This window comes from Macrobrachium nipponense, chromosome 7 (assembly GCF_015104395.2).
Source record: "Macrobrachium nipponense isolate FS-2020 chromosome 7, ASM1510439v2, whole genome shotgun sequence".
In the NCBI taxonomy this organism is placed as follows: domain Eukaryota; kingdom Metazoa; phylum Arthropoda; class Malacostraca; order Decapoda; family Palaemonidae; genus Macrobrachium; species Macrobrachium nipponense.
In genome coordinates, this window is record NC_061109.1 from 51,385,548 (window position 1) to 51,408,047 (window position 22,500).

General features: G+C 34.5%; 2 protein-coding genes across 5 annotated transcripts in view; one reads left to right on the plus strand and one right to left on the minus strand.

The window, feature by feature from the left end:
- The window catches only part of LOC135217350 (head-specific guanylate cyclase-like), a 999,777-nt gene that overhangs the window by 740,102 nt on the left and 237,175 nt on the right, over positions 1–22,500 (minus strand). For all 4 annotated transcript variants that reach the window (XM_064253180.1, XM_064253181.1, XM_064253184.1 and 1 more), the window contains exon 4: positions 8,632–8,841. The gene's annotated coding sequence lies outside the window, so the exon portion shown is untranslated. The remainder of the gene's footprint in view (positions 1–8,631; positions 8,842–22,500) is intronic.
- Positions 1–22,500, plus strand: part of LOC135217599 (guanylate cyclase soluble subunit beta-1-like) — a 409,846-nt gene that overhangs the window by 276,629 nt on the left and 110,717 nt on the right.

A 22,500-nucleotide genomic window follows, 5' to 3' on the forward strand; every position in this document is an offset into this window, starting at 1 on the left:
AATAAGGAGAACAAACATTCTATAGTCGGGATATTAAATAAAGTGGGGTGATCACTTGTAGCAGAACGTCATCAAATGTCTAAATCGTGATTGGTAATCTTTCGTTCAGATCAGTTCCCCTTTTGCATAAAGCAAAATATGTAGGTCCTTAACTGACAAATACTCAAGAGTTTCTTTTTTTAGGAGAAAAATCTAATTGCGTCAGATAATACATGCTTGAAGAGAATTCCAAAGCTCAGCTGTGACCTTCACTTCCATGAATTTCGCTTTCATCGTAGTTATTGTTGTTGTTGTTGTTGTAACTATTGATGATGTTGTCGCACTGGTTTTTCTCACTTACATCAATATTTAATGTTCATCTCATTGATGACCTTTTACACACTTTTATCTATTTTTATTATATGAGGGCATTTCATATTTTTCTTTTCGGTTTTTTTTTCCCACACCTGTTTCCCCTTGCATAGCACTTTCCTCCGACAACGGCCGTCTTTTCTGTGATTCTTATTCCCAGTGAACCATTTCTCATTCATTTTTCCTCGTCTCCTCTTGGCTTGTGTTCCACGGCTGAAAATGGCTAAGTCAAAGCAAAAGATCCTACAGTGCCTTATATCGCTTCTCGTGGGCTTACACTCCGTATCACTCTGTTGAGATATACATAAATACAATACATACATACATACCTACACATATGATATATACTATATTATTATATATATATAATAATCTATATATACATCCATATAATACATACACACATAATAAATATATATATATATATATATATATATATATATATATATATAATATATATAAATGAATGGTAAAAATGTTCTGTTACAACAGATTTCTATCTAATAAAAGCAGCCCGTAAAAATGCCAAAATATAGAAAGTAAGTACTATTTTTCAGAGTCTGCTCTCTCTCTCTCTCTCTCTCTCTCTCTCTCTCTCTCTCTCTCTCTCTTCAGGTAGGTAATGAATGAGAAAAGTTACAGAAAAGGCAGTATTTATATCAAGAAATCCATCCACACGTAAGCCGTTTAACTAGGTCACCCCGGTTGATAATTTCTCTTTAATCTTCTTAAGCATTGGTTGAAGGAAGATTTTATATATGATATCTGGATCCCAGGTGCTCTTTGAATTGTTCATTACCTGTCTTTGTTGAATCAAGGCTATCATCTGGCTTTTGTAACAACATTTGCTGCTATAAATTATACGTGACAAATTCCAGTTTATTCCGTGGTTATGGTTATTTAAATGGTTAAAAATAGCTGAGCTTGTCCATATCTAACTAACTGTTTATGTTTTATTAATCTCTGGGGAAGTGATTCTCCTGTAAAACAGACATGGGATTTTGTATACTCCTGTGTCTTTGAGAACTGGCTTTTGTTGACATTATTCAAGGATTTGGCTCCAGGGTATTTGGGTAGGTCAAGCCAAAGGGGTTGAATTTTCCAAAAGTCTGTGTCACTGTCTTAATCCTGCCCAGGTGTGAGATTTTTATTTTATTGTTGGCTGTGTCCCTGGTATTGTCTTGAGTGGGTCAGTAGAAAATTACGTTTGCTTTATGAATTGCTTTCTCAATAATATGGTCAGGATACCTTAAAGATGAAAGCTGTACCAGTACAGGACGTTCTACTGTTTTTGAGGGAAAAATTACCCCCTATTCAGATCATTTCCCCTAGCCCATGACACAATAATAAAGTTAGTTGAATTATGTGTATCTAATAAAGTATATTTTCATCTGAGAGTCACCCTATAAGCAAAAATTCAGGTGATGCATGGGTAGCCTTTTAAGTCCTGTTTAGCCAATCTATAAATGGAATACTTTGAAACCATAGTAATAAATAAATGCAATAAAACCCAAAGCCATGCTGTGGATGAGATATATAGATGATATTCTAACATTTTGGGATAATAGGTGGGGCAATTTCAACGAATTCCTTTCAAAATAAAATGCATTAGTTCCCCAGCATCAAATTTAAAGTTGAATGGGAAACAGACAACAAAATTCCTTTTTTTAATGTTTTAATAGACACGACGAAATACAAATTTACCATATACTGAAAAACCAACATTCTCACTTTTACGCATCCACTATTTTAGTTATCATGACATTTCTATCATGACAGGTGAAGCCAGCAACCTATTCTCAAGAGCCTTATGAATTTGTTCCCCAGATTTCCTGGAATAGGAATTTGAACTAATTCGTTAAGCAGCTTTCATCTTTAAGGTATCCTGACCTTATAATTCACAAAGCGATTCATAAAGCAAACGTAATTTTCTACCAACCCCCTTCAAAACAAGACCAGAGACACCCAACAACAAAATAAAAATACCACACCTGGACAGAATTAAGAGTGACACAGACTTCGAAAATCTAACCATTTTGCCTTTACCTACCCAAATCCCTGATTAACGTCCAACAAAAGCACATCTCCAAAGACACAAGAGCATACGAAATCCCATGTCTGGACTGTGACCAATCTTACATCAGTTTTACTGGAAAATAATTTCCTTAGAGATCTATACAACATAAGCAGTCAGTTAGGTATGGACAACAGAGCTCAGCTATTTTGAACATGTAAATAACCATAGAATAAACTGGAGTGTGTCACATAAAATTTATAGTAGCAACTGTCGATACAAAAGTCAGATGACAGTCACCCTTGATTAACCAAAGACTGGTAATACACATCTCAAAGGGTGCCTGTGATCCAGACATCATAGATAAAATCTTCCTTCAACCAACACTTAATAAGATTAAAGTGAAATTATCAACCAGGGTGGCCTACTTAAACAGCTTACCTGTGGATGGATCTTTTGGTAGAAATACTGCCTTTTCTAAAACTTTTCTCATTCATTAACTACCTGAAGAGATACGGCTGTCTCTGAAATACAGTATTTACTTTCCATAGTTTGGCTTTTTATGGGCTCCTTTTACTTGAGAGAGATTACATATATATATATATTACCTCGAGATACGAAAGGCTCTACTTACAAAAAACTTGAGATACGAAAGCCAATGCGAAAAATTTTACTGCTCTACATACAAAAAGTTTTCAAGATACGAAAGGTTGTTGCTGTAAAGTATCGAGAGTCACCCGGACCACCGAGAACAAGTTTAAAACTCCCAGCGTCCGCCAACTGAGTAAACTCTCCCCACCATCCTCCCGCTCTCCCTCCATTGGGTTTCCTGATTGCCTAGTCACCCATCCAAGGTCCTTGCTCTCCTATTGGTCAGCATCTACTTGTGCTTAAGTATTCTATTGGTAAAAGGATGCTGTAAATTGAAAAACTTATTCATGCAATACATTTTAATAAAAAAAAAACATTAGGTAAAGATAGAATAAAGAATAGAAATGAATGGTTATTATACTGTTTGGTAGTTTCAGTAGTTGAAGAGAGATAATGAAAATTTATGGCTTACTGTGTAAAGTGATTGCTTGTCGATCGTTCGATACTCGGTAATGTGCTGGATGTAAACAGACGTTTGGAAGCTTTTTTTGTTTGTTTATATAGTTAATGGTTACTTAATAATTATTTGAAATGAGTACATGCAATACATTTAATAAAAAAAATTGTGAATTAGATATCATAAAATATAAAATAAATCAGACTGCCAACAAATACGTATTTTTTAGAATTCTTCTTCTGTTTTATTATTACGTTACATATACGAATGTTTCATTATAGCTGTCAGTAACTCGGTATCTCCATTAGGTAAAGATAGAATAAAGAATAGAAATGAATGGTTATTATACTGTTTGGTAGTTTCATTAGTTGAAGAGAGATAATAATGACAATTTATGGCTTACTGTGTGCTAGGAAAAATGATTGCTTGGCGTTCGTTCGTATACTGCGTAAGATGGGTAAGAGCTGAATGTAAACAATCGATTGGAAGGTTTGTTTTTGTTTGTTTGTGTATTATAGTTAATGATTAATTAATAATTTATTTTTTTGAAATGAGTTCATACTGATTATTTGTACATTTTATTGGCATATTCTAAGCTTTTAGCTCTTAGGTTTAGATATCGGAATCATAGACTAGGCTACAGTAGCAACCGCTAACATAGGCTAGGCTTATTGCTAAGGGACATATGCTAAAGTCCTAATAAAAATGGGGTTGAACATTACATGCAGTTGAATATTACTCAAGTATGTACAGTATTTTGCCTTTTTGGAGTCATATTTCTTCCGTCGGATCGGCGTTGTAACCCTAGAACATGTGTTTTAGGCCTGGAATTATAATTTACTAGGGTGTTTTTGGAGGGCTTGGAGCGGATTAGCCATTTTACATGTAAAATGTGTTCCAAGATACGAAAAACTCATAATTCGAAGGCCGCCTCGGAACGGATTAATTTCGTATCTCGAGGTACACTGTATATATATATATATATATATATATAATATATTATTATAAAGAGAGAGAAGAGAGAGAGAGAGAGAGAGAGAGAGAGAGATGCTTGATCACTTGCATAACTGAGCTGTGAATTCACATAAAAAAATATCAAGAGCTCATTGAAACAGGGTTGTATCTAAAAGAGATTTTATTCACAAAATTTATGAGCCACCAAACAATGACAAGCTTGTAACTTTTGTAAATAAATCTCCGTTAGACACCATCCTGTTTAAATAGGTCTTGATATACACCATGCACACACAGATATATAGATATGTGTATGTGTATGTGTATGTATATATATATATATATATATATATATATATATATATATATTATATATCTATATATATATATAGTAGAGTTGTGGTGTATAACAGGACCATAATTAAACAGGGTGGTGTCTAACGGAGATTTTATTTACAAATGTTACAAACCTCCCATCGTTTGGTAGCTCATAACTTTAGTGAAAAAAATCTCTGTTAGATACAACCCTGTTTAAATGAAGTCTTGTTATTCTTTACATGAATTCCCAATTCAGTTGTGAAAGTGATCAATCATTATATATATTATATATATATATATATATATATATATATATATATATATATATATATATATACATATATATATATATATATATGTGTGTGTGTGTGTGTGTGTGTGTGTGTGTGTGTGTGTGTGTGTCTGTACGAAGTTATGTCCTTTTATGCATAGTAGCTAAACGAAAACCAATTACATCATTAAGAAAATTAAGCCAGTGCCCATACCTGTGAAAAGACATTCATTCTGTCCTGAGATCAACAACTATCCCAAAGGGTAAGAGGAGAAAGACTGGATTTTGCAATGATTTGGTTCCATTACTGTTCACATCATGGCAGCTAATGTCAATGATGCTGTAAATATACTATCTAATGATAGGTTGCTTGGCTTCTTTGGTTTTTCACAATGAAACGCTCACCTTTGCCATTCCATTATTGATACTTTGCTTGCTGCTTTACTTAATACATGTGTAGCTGATCAGTTCCTTCAAGGACTCCTTCTAGTTCATTAAGCGTTGTTAAAAACACAAGTAATGCATTTGACCTATGAATTTATTTTCCAGTTAAAATAGCATCAACATCATCAAAGTTATCAATCCTGTTCTCATTCTGTACCTAAATTGGTGACTCAGTAATACCGGGATGCCTTACGTCACCTGTTCTTCTCCGTGTTTTGGTCTGAAGAAAGAATTTGACCGAATAAATCATCCAAAACTATTAGCAGAGTGTCATAAATATGGTACATTCTTATCTTGGAATCATATCTTGTAAAAGCCGGTTTCTACTAATTTGCTCCATATTAAATAAGTGTTCATGTTACAACTTAGGTGGAAATAGAAATAAGTTGATTTCGATTTTAATACAGAACACATATTCACCTTTCTTTGGAGACCTTTATTGGTCAAAGGGTGCTCATTATCAGTTTTATCTGTAACCTATGCTTAAGCAGATACGATGACGCAGTGACGCTAGTAATGCTTGAAGATGCTCCACTTCCCAAGAATAATTGGCCAACACTTGAAGACATCACAGTGAAATCTTTAGTTCCTTTGACTGATTTCTCTTATTGAAGACGATAACGTTCTCATTTTACAAGCATAGGCTAATGTTAATGGTCCTTGCCAAGAAATATAAATCCTCTTTAAAAAGACTGGATTTTAGCCAATTTTGCTGGATTGCTGAGAAAGATTTGCGCAAAGATTTCTTACATTTTACTTGAATGTCAGACTTCCCACATCAAGCAGATATAAGCTGGAAAATGTGCACCGAAAAAAAAGCAACGTATCTGCCGCACGTTTATCATTTTGTCACAAATAAAACGTTCGACTATTCGCTCTTTCATTATTTATGCACATATGACTAGGTCCCAAGATTAATACGTAACTGTCAACCTTTCCTTGCTTTTAAAGAACAGTTGAGATATTATTATTGTTCCATGGTAATATTTTCTTACTGATCTCTTAATTACGAAACTTTATCGTTTTTTATCAGGCACATAAAGTAATGTTACTCTAACTTTTCTAGCACCATGGCATTTACTGAGAGTGAACATCATTTTATAGTGCGCGTTATTTCATGATTTGAAACGTTATCATGTAAGGAAATCTGTCATTCTTATATACTCATGAAAAATAAAAAACAACGTTTCACGAAAATTAATAGTTGGTCTATTAAATCAGGTATTTATCCCTTCTCCCTCGTGCTTCCGCACATTTCATCGCGAAGATAATGAAACGCATTTACAAAGACCTGGCCCCCTAGCTATGGTGCCGAGCTGCGACTGCGAGCCTGTCACTCAGGGATCAGGTTTCTTGGACCAATAATTCACAACGCGTTTTCGTCGACATTTAAAACTGGTCCCCGTTGTTTGTGGAGAGTGACATAATGGGAAACGTCCAGGCTGACAGTGAAGGCTCTCCGCCAACGGAAATTAGAGACCAGGGGAAATCGTCGTTCAGGTGTGACAGGAACTTTGACCTGTCACAAGCAATAATCCTCACAGGATGAGGTCACTTACATCAACTCGCTTCTCCGAATTCATGGTTTGAGTATCCTTCACAGGCCAGGTTTAATCATCATCATTACTTATTGAGATGCTTTTTACATATCAGTGTAAACTAACAGTAGATTATCATCAAAACACATTGTTTGCCTAGAAAATATTAAATACCGTTTATCAAATCTCCGACTTCCCTTCCTTTCATTGTTGAAATACTGAAAATGGTGGCATGAATAAGTTAGAAGTGAACAGAGAGAGAGAGAGAGAGAGAGAGAGAGAGAGAGAGAGAGAGAGAGAGAGAGAGAGACTTTGTTTTGATGCTGTCTTTCGTCAGCTTTACCTCTTACTAGTAACAGAATATTTAGTATAAAAAACTGTTTTCTGGCTGGCTTAGGCCTCGGTATTTAGTGAGACGAAAAGTAAAACATCAATGAATGGCGATTTTATTGGCTTGTTGATATGTAATTAATTAAAGCCGAAATCATTTTCATCAAAAATAAATTAAATTCTTTGGATCGATTTTCTTTGCTCCTAAAGTTACACTGACAGTAAGATTTTATCGTTTATCTTCTCGTTGTATTCAATACAAACATCTTTTGAGTATCTGTAATCTCTAATCAGGTTTTTACTCTTCAAATGTTCAAGTATGTCAAACAGATGAACTATGGGATTTTTATGTCGCCGAAGATCTGGGTCAGACTTGACAAATCGTTTTTTATTTTTCCATTCTAATGTTTGGTAACTTATGAAACAATCTCATTTCCAGATAAGTGACACGTTTGTAAAAACTGAAGGATTTTTTTTTAGAAAGCTTAATGGGACCTTTCATAGAAGGGCTCTCTAGGTAGGAGTTGCCAAGGAAGTCAACTAAGCAAGATATGTAATACGAACTATGTTTCTGACGTCATTTCAGCCCAGAGACACCGACTGGAGCGTATCAGATTGTTATTTGTGGAACGAATACGAAACGTATAGAATGATGCAGCTATTTGCCATTCAATGTTTTCAAGAATTTTTGGCTTTGGTAAACTATTCGCGGGACACAGACCCTCATTTCGAATCTGTCCTTCCAAAAAATTGCTCGTCATGTGCCCCCCACTGCATATGCAAATCGTAATAAATTGCTAATTATTCAAAGATAAGACTTACGATAGTTTTTCTATGAACCTCTACAAACCTCTAAGGCTCTTGGGGCAGGGCAGTGGTTAATTTCTTTTTTTTACTTTAATAGACTTACGTCTTTAAGTTCCCCTTTTATGTCATCAAAGCATCTATTTTACTATTGAAAGAACACTTGCTCTGAATAAATGCCGACTGAATCATACTTACATTTTTACATATATACAAATATAAAATTCTTTGAAGAATAACTCTCATGTCAGGACTCTGATTAAAAAGATCAAGTAGCTGTAGTCTCTCTCTCTCTCTCTCTCTCTCTCTCTCTCTCTCTCTCTCTCTCTCTCTCTCTCCTTAACGTTACACATTATTGTTGGAAGTTTACAGCAAGCCAATTAAAGGATTTAACAATTAATCTTAAAATAACTCGGTATGTCTGATCAAATATTGTAGTGGTAAAGCTAGTGTCTTTGAAGCTTCGATTAGTCTGTCGAGATCTTGAACTCTTTTATATCACTTTGCTCTATCAAATTATTAATAAAATTCGTCGAGAAGATGCAAATTTTCCACTTACTTTTTTGTGAAGTCAGATTCTGATTATAGATTATTTTGTTGCTGCTTCTGATTCCGCTGACTTCCCACACTCTGGCAGCCTCTTGCTTCTCATCTCTACAATCATTTTGAATCATTCCGTCGAGTTCCTTTCTATCCTTGACCGGATTCTGGACAGCGTCATTTCCGCCAAACGACTTGATGCATTCATCATGATCTGAGACTGCGTTCTCTGCAAATAAATAAATTAACAAATAAACTAAATAAATTAACATAAAAAACAAATAATTGAGAAAAACAAACCGTGGAAGCTACGCTCGTCTTGCGAAATTCCCTCCCTTCTTAAAAGTCTCGCCGCTGCAGCACCTTTCTTTTTAATTCACATTGACGTCTTGTCCCAATGATTATTTCGTTTTGTTTTTCGTGTCCATCTATCCTGTTTATTTGATATATATATATATATATATATATATATATATATATATATATATATATATATATATATATATATATATATATACACCCACACACACACACACACACGCGAGTATGTGTGTGTGTGTGTGTATTTAGCTTGTTTTTGTGCATTTAATGATTCTGATGATCTTACAATGCCTTTTATTACAACAACTATTCATGCTCATTACTTTGAAAATTCTTTCCTTCCTTAAATTACTAGGCATACATTTCCACACATAGAAATCCAAGACAAAAAGTCTTGACAAATGCCCCTAATCGTTTTCAAAATGGTCATAAAATAACCTTCCTGAAATTAGATTTTTCTACATACATTTCCATATAAGGTAGTGCATTATTTACTCATTTACTTTATTCTAATCCTTGATTTAATTTGATTTATTTATCTAAAGCTAGCTTCAACGTCCCTGTTATCATGTTTGTAATACCTTACTATTAGCAGATTATTAATCGTTACAAAGCTCTTTATACTTTCCAGGTCCCTAACTGAATGAGTATAACATTCTACCTATATATCGTATAGTATAAAATTATTCAAGAAGGATTACTAATGATAAACTGTCGATCAGAAAAAAACATTCTTTTCCACAGATTGATATGCAAATTATTAGCGACACAGACAAGGATGCCAAGGTTGATCATTAACTGGTTTACTTGCACCTTACGGTTATATTCTTGATCACTTGAGTAAAGGCTGTATTTTCCATAGTGATGAGAGGTGAGCATGTCAAGTCATTAAAGAACAGCAATTCCAAGTAACATCCCTAAGAATACGCTAACTTTTAGGTCCTCGTGTAGTCATTTGATGCTGTTTCTCTTTACCTGAAAGTTGAGCTAATTCTATGAGTATGATCAAAGGTTATCAGTATTTTAACATATTCAGTCACTTTGCTAGTCACACATGAGTGAGAAATGATAATGATCACTTATGTTGAAGCCTTACCTTTCGAAATGCTCATACGATTTTCCCTAAGCTTGTAATAATGTCAGACTTACACGACATACTTCAGGGTAAATGTGTAAGTTATGTATTTTCATATGGTGATGAAACTGCCTGCAACCTTTCACTTTCGTGATAAATCAAGATAATAATTTGGAAGGGATGACTTCCGTAAGGATGGTGTGTTTATATCACCTAAATCCCACGGATTAAAATCTTGAACTCCATTAATAATGTAGAAAAACATGCAACTACGATATCATTTCAAACTTCTCTCATCGAGGGATTGCCAGTGGATGAAGTTAAGATGACTATCCATAACAAAACTTCGGCAGCGCAAAGTTGGTTCATGGCTGAGGGATTTGGCGACTTATTAATGAGTTTTTTTAATCAGGTAGGAATGATAGCTGCTTTAATTATTAGTAGTGATGACACATTTGGTAAAATTCGAAGTATCTACTAGCTGTGATATGTCATGCAAAAAATGTACCATTCAATGAAAGATACTAGTCTGCACGATTTCATTTTATTCTAATCTCGGATAATAATATGTATGTGACAAAGTAAATTCTGCAAAATTTTTTTAACATATAAATTCGCAAAGGCCGGTACATTTATATGAACATTTTGATTTGAGATTATATTTGTGATAGCGAGCACATTGACGGCATAGATCTGCTGCGTTTATTAATATATTAATCATTATAAAGGTAACAGATGATATATAAATATGATTTTCGCAATATATCTATAAATTACTACAATATCATTATGGAAAAATCTTGATTTTTTACCTAATATATATGTATATAAATATATATATATATATATATATATATATATATATATATATATATATATATATGTGTGTGTGTGTGTGTGTGTGTGTGTGTGTGTGTGTGTGTGTGTGTGTGTGTATGTATACACACACAAATATCAGTGAAGTAGCAAAGCAAGGCAAATGAATAATTTGGAAATCAAATAAACTGAAATTGCTTGGGAAAGCAAGATTTTTCAGAATAATGATAAAACTATATTGTTTAAATTTTGTTAATTTCAGAATAAAGTTCCAGTTAAGGAGGATAGATCTAGAAACGATACCATGGAGAAAATTACGGAATCTCCACACGTAAACGAGAAAATTTTGTCAGCGGAGATCCTACGGCCACCAGAAGAGCTTGAAGACTCATAAAGACCCATAGTCACTTAAAAGATAACTATGAAAAGGAAAGCAGGAAAAAACGGGAGATTTGTGGAAGCTAAAGCACGGGAAAGGCATTAGCCTTTCCTCACTGAGCCCGGAAGTCGGGGAAGACACGCTGGCATGCCATGCAGCTAGCCTGACCGGGTCCAGCCTTAGATACAGTGGTACCTATGCCCCAACCTCTTTTATGACTTATGTGGCTTGGTTGGCAGCGTCGTTGCCTTTCAAATGATTGATTGATTGAATATAAAATTTGGGCCAAAGGCCAACCACTGGGACCTATGAGGTCATTCAGCGCTGAAACGGAAATTAACAGTTAAAGGTTTGAAAGGTGTAACAGGAGGAAAACATTGCAGTTGCACTACGAATCAATTGTTAAGAGAATGTGGAAAGTAAGATGTTAGAAAGAGAATATGAAGGTAGGTGCAGTAAAAGGAACGAAAGGGGTTGCCCATACAGCATAGGTCCATGCTGTCCCATTTAAAAGGCTAGTGATATTAAACATCATGGATATGAGAAATTCCACACTGGAAGCCTTCATCAAGGTTCCTGTACAGCCCAGGAAATTCATGAGTTGGGGTATCATGCTAGGAGAAGTATCAGATTTTTCCGGCACTGAGGATCATTCCACTGGATAAGGCATGAAATCAAACAAAGTTGGATGTCAACTGTGAGGTGAATAATATTCTGCATCCCAAAAGTTATGGAAGTCCATTCGGGATACAAGCGTTTAATCAGAATAATGTCTGTTCGTGCCTACTACCAGGACTGCAGTAACTATATGCCCAGCAAACTAGCTCCTCAAAATCTGAAAACAGAAAAATGCTTATAATATAAATTAATATATTGGCATTAGGAACCAATGAATGTCCTGTCTCCAGTTGCAGAACCATAATTTCAAATATGCAAATTAACTTTTAATAAATCCAAACAAACAGTTTTACACCGATTTAATTCACATTCACTATGATTCAAAAAATAACTTTAGAAATGGTTTCCGCATCCCTGTAAGCCTAGAAAAACAGATGGTAGATGGCCCATTAGGATAACTGAAAAGTACACTTGAAAAATACTCATAATCCGAGGCGGTGGCAGCGGCCCTCTTGGATTCTGAAAAATGCTCAGTCCTACTGAATCAGCAACCAAGTCATTTTGAATTTCCTACATATGAAGAACTTTCTGCCGAAAAAGTTTGCAGGAATTAACAACGCAGTCAGCATTTTGGCAACTTGACTATATAAGATGCATGATAGCCACTTCAGATATTGTACCACCATTGGGGATGGAGGGGAATTTCTACAATGTAGTGGTTAGTACACAATGACCGTGACTTAATTAAAAGGCTAAGTAAGCGAATGCTGTCCAGACTAAGTCTATCAAGAGATCTTAATTTGCATGAAATAGTACTTAAACTTTTGACCTACAACTTTTTGTGGAAAATGCACAATTGTACCTTATTATTTCTGAGCTCCAGTTTACCTATTAAGTGCTTGCATATTGTTGAGATATAAGATTACACGAGAACTGGATAATATACAGCCAACTCAAAAATTTACTGACTTTTGATCTGTTGAAATAAAGGTTGCAGCATTATGGGAAAAGAAACTCCGATATTTTTCTGGAAGTTATAATTGGGAGGTTGCTTCCAAGATCACTGGCGTCTTCTAAATTCTTTTCAGTACAGTAAATGCTTCCACAGTGATTAGAGGTAAAATATAATATCTTACACGGAGATCATGACGACACCCACACATTTCTTAATGATTAATCTCTTTTTATTGCACTGTATGACTTATGCTGTTTCATATTTACCTACAAAGCTTTCACTGACAGACTTCATTAAATATACTCGTTTAAAAAAACTATTCAGAACATTTTCTATACAGTTAACAAAAATACTGGAGCAGGATGTTATACGTATAAATATCATCGTAAAGCGGGAGGTGGAATCCAATTAAATTTATTGCTAGAGCATTCATAAAAGGGGCGAACTTAAAGGTTCATTTCTGAACAGTAAAAATGAGCAACACACTTGTGGTGGGAATGTGACTTCGATTCCGCTTGGATGGAGTCAAGAAACCTTTCCGGTGACTGGTGTCGTTAACCCAACACTTGACTTTATTTAGGTGGTTTTCCTGAAGAGATCTACGAGGAGTTCTGGCTTTCCAGAACTTCACGATTCACTTTCATATCATTTTTCTTCCAAAGGTGATCAGTAATCATTGAAATTAATTTATTCACTTAATACACAGAAATAAGCACTAACGAGTAACATCTTGTACGTTGTAATGAATGAATAAGTTGTTTTATGTTTTGATAAAAATGGCAAATTACCCAGTCTGTAACATATTACGTATACGACCACACACGCATACGTGCGAACATGCATACAGAATATAAAAAGCTCTTTAAAAGTTACTGAAAATGTTTCATCCTTGAAAATCTGCAAGAATTTTCTGCGTAATGATTACGCTGAGTATTACTAAGTAAAGAAAATTCATTTCAGTAACACTGCGTATCACATCAGATCATTTGTGCATAATTTCATTCATTCATCAAGTACACTACTCTTCGTGATCTTAGCAGGAATAACCGCAAAATCTTAATATGTTCATCAGAATGGATATTTTTACATTTAGATGTGAATGGATGAGTTCGATTTATTTATTCCTTCAATCCTCAAATGTACAAAATTTTGCTCGCAGGTTATGATGGCTTGATTAGAAATAAACGATGTAATTTGTAGGATGCAACTCTACTAAAACCTACCGAAGTGAAATGATGTAAACAAAAACTACATTATCATCACGTAGAATTCCCTCCCATGCATATGTATGTATGTACGTATGCATCTCAGACCACATAACTTACAATTAGTGTGTACATCTTATTATCCTTGACGTAATGAGTGGGGATAATAGAAAGAAAAAGTCCATTCAGACATGCTGCTATACAAACCAAAGAAGAGAAAAATACATATAAAATGGAAACCTAAGTAGAGCATAGTAAAAGTAACCAAAGTAGAGCATAGTCTTTCATATGAACAGATAACCATTTCCCTTGAAGAATAACTGTCCTTTAAGTCGCATCTAGCAGTTTTTCCTTTCTTCTCTGATGGACATAGAGCTGTAATCACTCTCAAGTGAACTCTCCTTTTCAAGGGCGCTCTCCTCTTACCACCCAGTTCTTCTATCATCAGAAGATAGGAAGGAGACGGTTGTAGTCAATATAGTATACAACGAATCGTAGGTAGGAATGAGCAGCATTATATCATAATTTCCGGCATATTCTTAGAGAGAGAGAGAGAGAGAGAGAGAGAGAGAGAGAGAGAGATGAGAGATGAGAGAAGAGAGGAGAGAGAGAGAGAGAGAGAGAGAGAGAGAGAGAGAGAGAGAGATGTTTCTTTCGATTAATGGCATGGCGTAGGGCTAGCAAGCTCATTCCAAAAATGCTTGCAGAAAACGTAAGGATGCTCCATCTGGAGACAACCTTTCCAAAGGTATGCAAATTAAAATCAAAACACTAACACTGTATGCATGTGTGCGTAGATGACTGAGCCTTCATGCATTTTGCAGACTTACCACGGCAACTGAGTCTCCCAATATATATATAAAAGCGATTCCCACAGGAAAAATAATAGGCAGAAATTCGTACCGGGCGCTTTCGTCCTTTAATGAGACATTGTCAAGGCACAAATGAGATACAGTTAAAAAGAAAGTTACAAGGTAAACAAGAAGATCAAGAACACCAGATGGTTAATTGTCAAAAGGGTAAAAATCAGAGATAATCCAGGATAATCAGAGATCACATAGTTACAAACTAAAACATACTTACCATAAGGTAAACGGAAGTTTAGCCATACGAAGCCCAAAAAACATTTATACAACTGAATATATTAATTTTGTTACTTATATTTATCTACAGCTTTTTTAAATATGAAGGCATCGAGTTTAAACAAACCAAGACTTAAGAGTAGAACACTTCCATTATTTGATTTGATTGATGAAACAAGATCCAATGATAGTCCTGTTAACTATGTCTCTAGACGAGATTAACGATCTTGGTTGACTCCACTTCATAGGGTGATTTAAATCTTCCCTATGTACGGAATAATGCATTCGATATTTGACTAGTGCTCACCAATATTTAGTGCCGTAGTTGAGAGTTTCATATAGCATTATACATTGTACAGAGAACTTCGGTGCATGTTTACTTGTATAATGTTTCAACACTGGGTATCTATTTATGTCACAGAAAAAATGGCTATCGATATTTATTTGACCCCAGAGATACTCTAGTGGTGCGTTACCTCAAATGGGATAAGGAATCTAGTACATATTTCTGTGATCCAAATTGAGTAAGACTCAATATCTTATCATTTTGTATGTGCCATACGAGTTGCGCATTTACCATCTGATGCAATAATTTCTATAGGTAACTGAATGAAGATATTCTTCTAAGAATAAGAGAATATGAATGGAGGTACAGCAAAGGGAACGAAAAAGGGTTGCTGCTAGGCACCGAAGTGACGCTGCAATGAACCTCAAGTAATGTCTACTATGCACCGCGTGAGGTGCACTGACGGCGCTGCCCCCCTGCAGGGTATTCAGTTTTGATAATCGTAAATAGCTAATTTGATCTATTAAAACACCTACTGAAATCACCCCTGCCCCTGTTCCAGAATGTAAAGACATCACCTACATTGTCATGTGGGGAAAAAAATACTATACTATAGACTTCCTCGCTGGACGAGTGGTTTTCGCGCTCGGCTGCCAATCCGGTGGTCCGAAGTTCGATTCCCGGCTTGGCCAACGCGGAATCAAGAGGAACTTATTTCTGGTGATAGAAATTCATTTTTCGATATAATGTGGTTCGGATTCCACAATAAGCTGTAGGTCCCGTTGCTAGGTGACCAATTGGTTCCTAGCCACGTAAAAATATCTAATCCTTCGGGCCAGCCCTAGGAGAGCTGTTAATCAGCTCAGTGGTCTGGTAAAACTAAGATACACTTAACTTTGATTCTACCCGAGGTTTATCTCACAGCTCCTCTGAGAACTGCACCGGGGCCATCGTAGAGCTTGGCATAACATTAGGATAGACCTGCTATCCAAAATCTCTCTAGTTTATCACAAACTGCATTTGATTTTGAACCATTACGACTTAAAGAGGGTGTCCATAATCTGACTGGTTTCCTGTGTTACCACCAGGTGTTTTACTACTCCTGATTTTCCAGTCAGTGTATATATATATATATATATATATATATATATATATATATATATATATATATATATATATATATATTACACATATATATTTACAATTATGGTAATTAAATTCATTTCTTAAACTAATAATTACGTCAGTCGTAACTGTTTTTCTCCATTATTCTTTTACTTATTTCGTAATGAATTGGGGCTATCATGAAAAATCTTAATGATGATAATCGTACATATGAAAAAAAAAGTCTAGTAATATCCACTAGTTAGATGTTAGGGTTGGTTTACTGGAAATGTTATGGACCTAATTTCCTATGACCTGTAAACATTTTAATCAATATTCATAAATCTAACATTATTTATGTATTAGAAATTTGATAAAAGATAAATTTCTGGTGCCACTCTTTGTTTTATTAGGAAAAGGAATAATTTTGAAATACTTAATTGAAAAACGTCAGTTTATGAATATTAGTCTATCTCGTACGCAATATGCAGTGAAAAATGTCAAATGAAATGATTTACCTGGAATTCTGGAATTCATCTGGGGAGCTTCCCTCGACCTTCCATTGATAACGACATTAAGCGCGACTTGAAGAATACCGTTGGGATATTACCGAGAGGAGAGGCTTTTAAGAAGCCCATTAACGGAATTTTAATTACAGCACGTCTGGAAGATCCTGTTAACCTTATTTCCTTCGAAATCCAAGGGGCAGGTTAAGGAGGTGTTTTGCCTGTGGAGGAAGATTCAGCCTTTAATAGGGAGGCCATCCTCATCTTCATTCAGCGCTCTTAGCAAGTTTACTTAGGATGTTTCCTAACTGGTTTACGTCTACGAGATTTTGTTTTCTATGACTTCTTATATGTGTAATTCTGTCTTTTTCTTTAAGCATAGCATTAGACAATGTAAACAATCCGTTTTTATTAGCTAAATGTTACTTTCATCCCTCGTTTACAGCCTTATTTTGACAATATCTAAAATAAAATATGACTAACAAAGACTTTGCTTTAAATATGAAATATATAACATGTCGACTTAACGGTATAGAGTCACTGATGGATATGTATTAATCCACAAAACTGGACTGTACAAAATATTTCTTTTTTTTTTTTAATAAAAAGGAGTAAATTCAAATTATATCTGTGTTGCTCTGCCAATGCATTCACTTATTCATTCGACAAAACACTTTAAAAACGGAGCCCGTAAAGAAGTTGTGGTATGAATATGAGGTACTGGAAGTGACGGTTTTAATAAGTTTTTTTTTTTTTTAATTATTTCAATTCAAGATGAAAATATGAGGGTCAGAGACACTGTTTATCAAAAGGGAAGTTCAAAACTTCGCAGAGTAATAATGTCCCACCTTAGTAGTACCTACAAATCAAATCTCATCAATATCAGAGAAATTCTACGACAATATCAGTATTCACTTTGGAAGCCTGATTTTAAGTAGGTATTTCTATACTACTGACAAATTTTACTGACTTACTGAAATAATCATCTTACTTTTCATATTAAATTTCAATTGTTGGGACTATGGTACGTGAAGCTGAACAGCTTCTTGAAGTACACCAGCTTCTAGTATTAACCACTTCTCTCACGATTTAACACCTTTTCAGACTTTCCTACTTAGTTTTGGTGTAAATACTGCCGAAACATTTCAGCATCCTATAGGCCTTGCGCTGTGTATAAGAAAGTGGTTTCCACGTCACACTTAATTCTCATTCATCTTCTTTATATGGAATCACAGTATTCACTCTCCAGAAATTTCTGCTTCCTGTACACATTCACACATTATACACACACACACACACACACACACACACACACACACACACACACATATATATATATATATATATATATATATATATATATATATATATATATATATATATATACATATAAAGGTATAAGCCACGAATGAAAAATAAATAAAGGAGTTTCCGCAAGATCTTTCGACGTTCAACGTCCTTTACTTAGCAGATAAACTGCTAAGTAAAGGACGTTGAACGTCGAAAGATCTTGCGGAAACTCCGTTGTTTATTTTTCCTTCGTGGCTTATACCTTTATTTATAGATTTATCACGTTCCAAACTTTCGTGATTCAGTTATACACACACACACACACACACACACATATATATATATATATTAATATATACTATATATATATATAACACATATACATATATATATCTATATATATATATGTATATATATATATATATATATATATATATATATCATACATAAACTTACGCAACTTACACTACGGCTTGCATCTGTTCTGTGATGAAAATAGTTTTGCAAAATAAACATAAATGTCATGTATACTTAACAAGTTATACCAACGGACCGTTTATTTGAATATTAGATTACAGTCTCTAACAACAAACATATGCAGAACTATAACGGTGTGTACTAAATAAACAATCTACCAGAAAGCCAATCTATTCACTAGGGAAAAATACCATAAGTGCCGTTTTTTGTTCTTTAACGATTCCTTAAATGCCAGGCACAAAACCTTAGAGAAATCCGTACATATCACTGTAATTTATTTCCTTCAGTGTCATTTGCATTTGCATTATTGTAAATGAATATCACTCATAGCATTGCAGTCACTTCCCTCAGAGAGCGGGGCAATCAATTTCAGCAAGTGGCTCACTCAAGTCAACTTTTTTCTAGGCTTGCTCATTCCTTTTTCTTTGCTTCTTCGAAACATCGTCCACCCTCGGCTACTCCCAGAGCTTCGCGCAGCCTTCTACCGCCTTATGATCCCTCTCCTAATAACATGTTTGCTTACATCATGTGGAAGGATCTCACAAAGACGTCTAAAGCAGATGTTGTTATGAACGAGTCGTCCTCCTCCTCCCCCTCCTCCTCTATTGTTTGGCTTCAATCAAATGACATCAAGCATGCTAGAGAACGAAACGCTGGCTTCCGAACAGTGTATTACCACCGCTAGTTCTTCTCCATGACGACGGGTTGAAGTTGCATGCAAGGATACTTATTCAAGCGAAATTTGAATCATCAATTTGACGAGAAAAGATTTTAGGGAGACAAAAAAAGAGATAAGAGGTTAAACGAATGACATGATGGTAAAGAGGAAAATATCCGTACCACCCAGAATATTGTTGTTTTCATCCCAGTAAGAGCTTTGTGACGTTATAATGAGGCCCTGTATTTAAAATCTAAGAGGATTATCATTTAACAAGAGACAACTTATTTCGTTACTCTCGAATCTAACAAGGGCAATCCGCTTACCAGACTCAAACTCAAACTGAGAGGATCGAAGCTAAAACGAGCTCGGAAAATGAACGCGCTCTCTACCACTCGCTTTTGCTCTAGGCGGAAAACATCCATGCAATATGGTCGAGAAGGGCTTGCCTACAGGGAGATCATACGAAATATTCATATTAATTTTAACAGTATATGTATGTATGTATATATATATACATATATATATATATATATATATATATATATATATATATATATATATATATATATGCATTAAACTACAAATGTCCCTTAATATCCAAGTTGCTCTACCTCGGAATTAATATATTTTCATATATGTTACCCGAAGGGGAATTTTTCAGTTGATAATAATTTCGTACTCTCGTGGATTCGAACCAGCGCACAAAGGAGAAATCGGGACGTTAACCACCTGGCCACCAAATTGTTGGCGTGGTAGGTAATATCACTGAAGTCCTGATTTACCTCTGAGAGCTGGTTCGAATCCACGAGAAGACGAAATTATCATCAACTAAAAAATTCCCTTCAGTTAACATGTAAGAAAATATTAGAGCGAATTGGATATTACAAGACATTTATAGCTTAACATGTATATGAATCACGGTGATATGATAAAAATTCATACTTATATAACTTGATCACGAAATATATATAAAACGTGATGCTATGTATAAGTAAAGGTAATGCCACGGCGGAAAATGAAAACACAAGAACTGCCGAGATCTTTCGGTCTTAACAACTCTTTACTTAAGCAAGACTGACCAGAAAAAAGAAAAGGACAGTACAAGTGAGCACATACAAACGGACATTAGAGGATTAACAAAAGGTCCAATTCACTTGGAAGAAACAAAAAAACGCCCGTGGGCTGAAATTAAAGACTTTAAGAGCAGCCACCCACATTTGGTCATAGGTAATTTAGTCACTAAACAATACATTTTGAAAATAAAGAGGCATATACGACCGGACAGTACAAATTTATTATAATCCCGAAGTATAGATTAAGGATTTAGGAGCGGTACAGTCAAACACACTGGTCAAAGCCAATTTAATTCGAAAAACAATACACTTTGTGTTATTGACATGAATTTACAAAAAATGTTCAAACAACGAGTGAGAAACGAACATAAAATATAAATATAGCGAGCATGACTGCGGGAAAAAAATTAATAACTAAAAACATGTGGGACTAATTCATTAGTAGTTAATTCATTTATTTTAAGGTCCTTCATAAACATTTTACAAACATATGGGTCCAAATGGTACAATCCCAGACATGTGGGTGCCTGCTTTTGAAATCTTTTATTTAGCCCACGGCCGTTTATGCGTTTCTTTAAAGCGAATTGGACCTTTTGTTAATCATGTAATGTCTGTTTGTATATGCTCACTTGTACTGTCTCATTAAGACCAAAAGATCTCGGCAGTTCTCGTGTTTTCATTTTCCTCCGTGGTATTACCTTTAATATATATATATATATATATATATATATATATATATATATATATATATATATATATATATATATATATATATGGAACATACAGTTACTTTTTACCATACATGCATTTAATCCTCAAGTAGTGACTGCATATCCAAAAAGTGTTTATAATTCTGGAGTTAACATGACATGGTGGTTATTATAATTACAAACATACATACATACATACACACACATATGTATATACATACATATATATATATATATATATATATATATATATATATATATATACATACTCGTATGCTTGTTAATACTAAAGGTAGATTCAAATAAAGAAATAAATGGAGACATTGTGATTTTTCGAACTCGCGTCCGTTGGTATCCAAACGACGTAACATCAATTACCTTGCCAAGATAAAAATATAAGTCCATTCTCCTTCTTACGTAAATACATATTATTTCCGTCGAGTTATGATCCATTTACTAAAGCAAGAACAGATACAATATCTACATCAAAGTTATGAAACTAATCATTTATTTTATAACATCCATTATCTTGCCAAGATAAAAATATAAGTCCATTCTCGTTCTTATGTACATATTATTTCCGTCGAAAGAATCGTTTATTTTTTTTTTCTTAGACAAATATAAATTTATAATCTACGGGTAATTTTTTACCAGATACATAAGCTATTCCAATAACCAGAATCCTTTCTTAACCTCTCAACTTCTTCACACCATGGAAATGCTTATCACAACTAAGCCTAGATACAAATAAAGAAACAAATGAGTAAATTAATGATGCCTGGCTAAGATCGGAGCTCATCGTCCGGGGTATCAGAACCAGGTAACAGTAATTATTACCAAGCCATGAAGAAAGGTTACCATACACGCATTTATACATGTATAAATACGTGTATGGTAAGAAAATGACCTGTAGAATCTAAATGTATATTTCAGCCTAAAAATCAATAACTCTTACATACTTAGTTACGATGATGAAGGTGGGGCTGTTCCAGCTCTAGGAAATGTTTCTGGATTTGACAACTATACATACATATGAACCAGAATAGACTCTCACATTCCTTTGCGACCAGGTAGTTAGCATTAGCATTATCTTAAGCAGGAACCAGTATATATGATATATGTATGTATGTATGTATGTATGTATGTATGTATGTATGTATGCATATATATATATATATATATATATATATATATATATATTATATATATATATATATATATAAATAAGTGTGTGTGTGTGTGTTTGTGGACATAGATTTCCATCAGAAACAGTGGCCTCAAATAAAAAAAAATATGACATTGCAACATGTGTGTGTATGCGTGAATGTGT